The following is a 6,951-nucleotide window of genomic DNA, read 5'->3' as shown; positions in this document are numbered from 1 at the left end:
TCCCGACCCGGTGCTCAGCGCCAGCAGCCCAATGAGATCCAGATGGGGCTGGATGGAAATTCAGGCAGCGGTGGCGCGGGGAGTGCAGGGAGCAGAGCCAACGCGGGGTGGGTTCATGCGCCCACCCTGCCAGGGAGATGTGTCACTCCCGGCTGGGCCCTGGGGCTGCCCTTGAATCTGGGGTGCGGAGAGAGCCTGGAGGAGGGACACCTCCTGAGAGGGTGCTCGTGGGGACTGGGTTGGAGGGGACTGGGGCAGGGCTGTGCCTTTTGCAACGGCTTGTGAGCCCACGGACCCCTCTGCCCTCGCCGGCTGCCCCTGCGCTCCCACCCCCTGTGCGGGGGTGTGGGGGCTGCCCGAGCTGGTGCTTGGCTCTGTGGGGTCCCAGCCCCTTGCTGCCCCTGGTGAGCACACTCACCCTGGATGGGGGAGATGGCGGTCAGCCCTCCATTTACAGTGTTCTACTGGGGTGGCATCATCCTTGGACAGAAAAGGACTCTCCATGGAGCAAGTAAGGCAGGCCACTAAGCTGGGGAGGTATAAGGGGCCAGATCCTGCCTGGGCTTCTGGGCCCAACAGCCACATCCCCTCTCCCAGGTGCACCCCAGAACTTGCCAGCTCCAGCTGTGTCATGCTGCCATCACCTGCTGGACTCTTGTCCCCAGCATCCAACCCAGCCAGCACCCTTTCTGATGTGTCATGGTCACCCTTTTCTCCCCTCAGTCCCCAGCGTGGCTTGGAAATCTGCTCTTACCACCACCAGATCCCACTCCGATGCCACTATGGAAGGGATCAGGGCTGTGGTTGTCCATAGGATGCTGTTGAACATGGGTGATGTCCATCCTATAGCTGTGTCTCCAGCATTTGCAAACTGAGCTCAGTGTTTTCCCAGCACCTGGTGCTGGTATAGAGGCTGACGGCTGCTTGAGACACAGGAGCGCAATGGCCAGAAAATGGGAGAGAGCATGAGCCGGCAGCTCTGGCCCCCGTATCCTGCCTGCTTATAACCTCCAGAAAGTTCAGGCCTTCTCCAAATAAAAGGGGGTTGCTGCCGGCCAGAGGGAGTAGAGACCACTGGAGCCTCGCACATCCAACAGGGGAACGTGTGCCTGCATTGTGCAGGCAAGCTCAGGTGGGTAGATGAGAAATGACAGGCAGAGGGTACCCATAGCTGCGCTGTCCCCAGGTGCCAAGCCCTGTGTCCCCTTCCTTAGCTGGGGCTTGCCTGGCCGGGCTGTGGGGACACCCAGTTCTGGTGACCAGGGCAGCTTGAGGGTAGGAGATGTACATCTGGTCCTCATCACCGCATCCTACTGCCCTTGGCCCTGGAGGGTGACCCCTTTCCTCTCTGGTGGAAGCTTTGGAGACAGGACTTGCCACTCATTTGGCAGCTGGAGATACCAAGAGCAGGCAAGACGTCTGCATGCCACCGCAAAGTTCTGCCTGCCCACACTGCGGCTGCCTGCTGGGATTCCCCATGGCTCAGCTCCCTGCTCCAGCAGCCTGTAAATGTCACACAGGGGCATTGGGAACTCCAAGGAAGCAGCAAGTTCAGCACTTGGGGGGCTAAAGATGCTTGGTGGTGGGTGCTGCACTCCCACCTGCCCAGGGGAGTGTGCCCTGGTGCTCGACATAGGCAAACAGGGCTTTCCACTGGACCAGTGAAGATGCAAGGGGAGGGCTGGGGTGAACAGCAATCTGGGATAAAGGAGAGGGCTCTAGATGCCAAAGTCAACTTCGCCTTCAAGCTGTGGAGAAGAAAAACAGGAAGGGACCATGAGAGCAGTCCCAGCGCCGGCACCTCCCTGTCCCACCGCGGGGCCAGGGCACTTCCTCCAGGGCTCAGGCTTTTTGGTGGCTTGTGCAGCTGCTGAGCGAGCAGGAGGCTTCCTGCTGCAGGCTGGAGCCCTGCCTGGACGCACCCTGCCCGGAGTAGGCAGAGGCACTTCCAAACTTGCCTTGCTGCTGTATCCCACCCTCCCTAGAGCGGATGCTGTGCCAAGATCGCTGGGGGAGCTGGTATAAGCTAGGCCTGGGGATGCTGAGGCTGTGCCAGGACAAAGCAGGCTGTGGGCTGCATCCACGAGGAGCAGCGATTGGTCCAGCTCCCTGGCATGGAACAGGGACCAGCCCAAGCCCAGCAGGAGAAAAGTGCAGCAGAACATGCCGTGGGTCCTGCTGGGGGTACAAAATTTCCAGCAGGCAATGCCACATGCCAGGGAAGGTCCCCACCACTGAGGTGCAGAAAGGTCCATGTCCGGGTCTCCATCCAGCGCAGAGCAGCCCCATCCAGAGCATCTCTCAGGCAAGGGCTGGGGTGCACCAGCCGCTCAGCTGTGTGCAGGGCTTGTTTGGGAAAGCAATAGCCTGGGCAAAAGCTTTTGCAGGAGGGCACTGGTTGTGGACTGTTGTGCAGCAGTGCCTGGGCTGCTTGACTGCCACCAACCCTGCCAAATAACTGAGCTGGCCCTCAGGCCTAGCCTCCTCCTCTCCCTGCCTTGCTGCCAGGGTCAGCCCGCATTTTGCAGGGGAGGAGGCAGGTTGCACAGGACTGTGAAGCAAAACAGTCTCAACTTACCTCTCATGGCTGCTCCTGCTTCCTTCTGCACCACATCCTGAGCCAAGGAAAGAAGTAATAGCAGCTCCAGCAGATCATGGAAGCCATAGGGGCATGAAACATATATATGTCATGAGGCAAGGGAGAAAGGAAAGGGTACATGTACAGTCAGTGGTTCAGTCAGGGAGGGAAGGATGCATGGATTGAGGGAAGGAGCTGTGCAGATGTATAGATGGATCCAAGGATCAGTTGGCAGAGGGAGAAAGGGATGGATATATGGGTGGGTGGATGGATGGATGCATAGGCAGTTTGGACACCCAAATACCGTCCTAAGCATCAAAGATGCTCATTATGCAGGAGCTGTCTTGTGAAGATGGCTAGGAGGCCAAGTGTATAAGGCTGGCAAAAGGAGGCCCATGGGCAGAGCAAGGACAGTGTTTGGGAACGAGTCCCACATGTGACCCATGCATCCAGTCCCCATGGAAGTGGCATCACAGCTGACAAGAGGAGACAGAGCCTAAATTGTTACCAGTGCAGGTCCCAAGAGTGTGGGGCATCTCCAGAGGGATTGCATCCCCCTCAGGAGCCACTTCCACCATCACACTGTCTGGGCACTTGGAGTGGAGAAGCAGCAGGGACCCTGCCCTGCAGACACAGTGAATCCAAACACAAATGCTTTAAAAACGAGTGCTGAGCATTGACCGTGGCCATAGCTTTCATTTCACCTGCACGTGGGATGCCTCTGCCTGGGGTCTTGTGAGGGGGCCCAAGTGCCCAGCCTACTGGAGACCCCTGAGACCACCCATACTCCCTCTTCTTCATCTGCCTCCCTTTCTAGTTGCCACAGGCCTGCAAACTCCTTGCCCATCATGCGCTCTTTCCTGAAAGAGAGGAGAGACATCACCTGCCAGGCCAGATGTGCTGGCACCCAAACAGACATGGAGAGGGGAGAAGCCTGAGACATTTCTTGCTGCCCCATTGTAGGCTTCTCCCTGCAGGAATGGGTTGTTTCTTTCTTTGCTTGCTGAGGCTAGCCTCTTCCTTGCCTCCATGATGATTTTGGTCTTTCACGGCTGGGAAATGCCAAGCACATGGCCACAGAGATGCTGGGAGGCTAAAGCACTGCTGCTCATGATGATCTCAGGAAATGGCTGCTCCCTCTTCAAAGCAGCAGCAGCAATTTGGATGAGCTCACCGAGCCCAGGACTTTCCTGCCAGCTTTTTTTGCCCTGAAAACAGTCCTGTGGTCCAAGCAAGAGTTCACAGTGTTTTGTGTGCCTGCCATGAAGTGTGGTGGCACTGGGAGACTCGTGCAGTCATATCACTTTTCACAGCAGTGCCCACTGCATATTCCCTATGAACACATCTCCTTTGCTGCGCAGCCTGAGGACCATATCTCCTCAATGCTGCCATGTCACTTGCTCAGAGGAGATGATCTCCTCCCTGCCCCATGGCAGAAACTCCGTCTTTTCCTCCAGCTGCCTCCAGAGCTGCAGGGACTGAAACAGAGCAAGACACACTTTGGGAGCTTCCCTGGGGAGGGACAGGGAGCCTCCCTACCTGCTCTCCTCCCACCAGTTGCACCTTGTGGTCCCCTGTGTCCACTGCCACATCAGCTGCTTCATCTGCAGGGGCAGACCAAGCAAAGAGACGTTACAGACAGCATGGCTCAGCCCTGTGCAGGAGCTCCTCAACCAGCTGGGGGACTCCAGTGCTCCCTGGGCTTCCAGGATTGCACAGAGCAGGCGCTGGGCAGACAGACAGCCCTGTACAGCAGGGCCTTTCTCTGCATCCTGAAAATGATGGGGCAGAGTTAAATGTGACTCTGGGAGTCTCATGTGGCTTTGCAGGGTTACAACACCCGGGGCCCTCCAAGCATACAAGCAACCCCCAGCTTTTGGTCCACGCTGGGAGATCCACCAGACATGGAAGCAGCTGAGCTCCACATACATGCTGGGCATTGGCATTGTCACCTCTGTGCTGATCGATCTGGAGGTGATAAGGTGATAAAGTGCCAGGTCTGTGTCTACACCTGTGTTCTCCTGGAGGATGCTGAGTAATCACCAGGAGGATCTGCTGACACAGAAGGCAGGGATCCCTAGGGCAATGCTGACCTGGAAGGCACCAATACTCAGGAAGATGCTGACCTGGAAGTCACTGATGCCTGGGAGGATGTTGACCTGGAAGGGCACTAATTGCCAGAGGAATGCGGGGGATGCCAACCTGGAAGGGTACCATTCCCCAGGGAGATGCTGACCTGGAAGGCACTATTTATCCAGAACATGGTGCTTTCTCCCCTAGTCCAGAGCACTTCTTTCAGCTCCCCACTTATACTGGGCACCAGCTCAGCCGGGGAACACTCCAAGGGCTTGGGCTGGGGATCCACACTCAGGCAGGCATCCATTGCTGGCTGCAAATAACCTGGTGAGCTGCCTGCAGGAAGCTGGGCCAGTACCACCTCTCCCAGTTTCCCTCCTTCCCGGAGCTCCCCACTGGGGCTGGGAGCTGCTGCCCAGCTATGGGCCAGGGGGAGCGTGGCCCCTAACTCCTGCCAAAACAACCCCAAGCCCTTTCCTGCTGCAGGCAAGAGGGATGCCCAGACCCTATTTTCCCACTAGATGGCAAACATTGCCTTCAAAACAGCCTGTCGAGGAATTATGTGCCTGCCCTGGGAAGCTGAGAAAAATCCTTCCTCAGGGCAAAGCCCTGGGGGCAAAGGGCCCGACACTGATCGGGAGCAGGGCTGGGGGCAGCAGGGACCGTTAGCGTGCTCCTCATCTTGTTTTTTCTGTCATTTCTTAAACTGTTTTCCTTTCCCACCTGCCTCGTTTCTCCCTGGTCCTGGAAGACCCATCCCTTACCCATGCTGGTGGGGCTGAGCACCCCGGGCATGCAGGAGAGGCATCTAGTTAACCCTGGGTAGTACCTTGAACTTCCACAGCCACTGAAACTGAGAAGCTTTACTGGAAATTAATTACACTCTGGTTTGCAAGCCAAATGTGTGCTCATTCCTCCTTGCAAGCCCCCAGGTCCAAGGGCAAGCCATTATGCTGGGCATAAATAAAGGACACAGGGATGAAGGCTATGCAGGTGGATGTGCACACTTGTCTAAGATCTTCTGCCAGCTCAGATGTATTTTCAGGCTTGTGTATGTTTGTTTGAATTCAGCCCCAGATTTTCTCATGGTCTCTGTATTAACCTTGTGCAGAAGTTTTCTGAGCATTTGCTGCTGGCTCTGGCACTGCTGCAATATCTCTGTGTGGTTAAACATGATGTGTCATAGCTAATGAAGGAGCTAACTGTGGATGGTAAATGTTTAATATGGACAAATCAAGCCAATTAGACAATGTCGAGAGAGAAGTGTGTCATCTCAGCTGTGTCTGTCCTGTGTGGAGGAGAGGGTCTGTGGAAGGGTACAACCCCAGTTGTTATGGGATCAGCAGCTTCCAGCACCAGCCAAGGGTAAAGACCCTGGATGCAAATCTTCCTGCAGACCCCCCAGACCACCATGTAGGTAGCTTCACCTGGGGGAAGAAGACAGTCTCTTAAGAGGAGGATTTTGTTTCTGAAACAAAGACCTCTGGGTGGTTGGCAGGCATGGCAGCCACCTCCAGTGCAGAGCTGCAGAATGAGAAGTAGATCATCCCACTCAAAGCACTCCCTGGAGTCCCCCAGTGGGACTCAGCCATTCAACAGCATGCTGCCTGCTTTTGTGGCAACCCTGGGGCTCCAGAGCTCAGCAGTCTTGGACAGGAGTACCAGGGAACCCCAACAGCTGGGTTCCCAACAAAAGCTCTCCCCTGAGCATTAATAAGCTAATGGCAGCAGCTGTATTTGCTCCACAAAGCACTCGGAAGCCCTGCTCCTGGCATCATTCTCTGCCCTTGCTGCCTCCAATGTCTCCTGCACGGGGACATTGTTTGGTATCATTTACACTTGGGTGAGAAAGGTCCTTCAGGCATCTTGGTCACTTCCTTCAGGAACAGATTATTGCCTCTTCCTCCATGAGGGCTGGGAAGTCCCTGTTGGGGCTATTTATAATCAAAGAGAAAAACGTGAAAAATGAAAGGAAGAAGGTGACTGGGGAACAGAAACTGAGGGAGCTGTCTGGAGCTGGTCTGCAGCATGTGGCTCAGGGCAGCAAGCCACTGAACCATCACGAAACCACTGAACCACAAGCAGAGCAGGTAGAAAACCCTTCTGGCTCCCTCCAGCATAGCTGGGCTCCCTGCCAGCCCTTGTGTTGGCATAGGCTGATGCCTGGGGACATGGGATCAGGGCAGAAGCAGTGACAACATAGATGGTGTGAGATCTGGTGCATCCCTGTGGCTAGAGGCTTCCCCATCCCTTTGCCAAACTCACAGCCTCTGAAGGCAGCAGAGCAGCAGTTCAGC

Source organism: Aquila chrysaetos, chromosome Z (assembly GCF_900496995.4).
Source record: "Aquila chrysaetos chrysaetos chromosome Z, bAquChr1.4, whole genome shotgun sequence".
Taxonomy (NCBI): Eukaryota; Metazoa; Chordata; class Aves; order Accipitriformes; family Accipitridae; genus Aquila; species Aquila chrysaetos.
The sequence above is the reverse complement of the archived record's forward strand: the minus strand, read 5'-3'. Positions refer to the sequence as shown.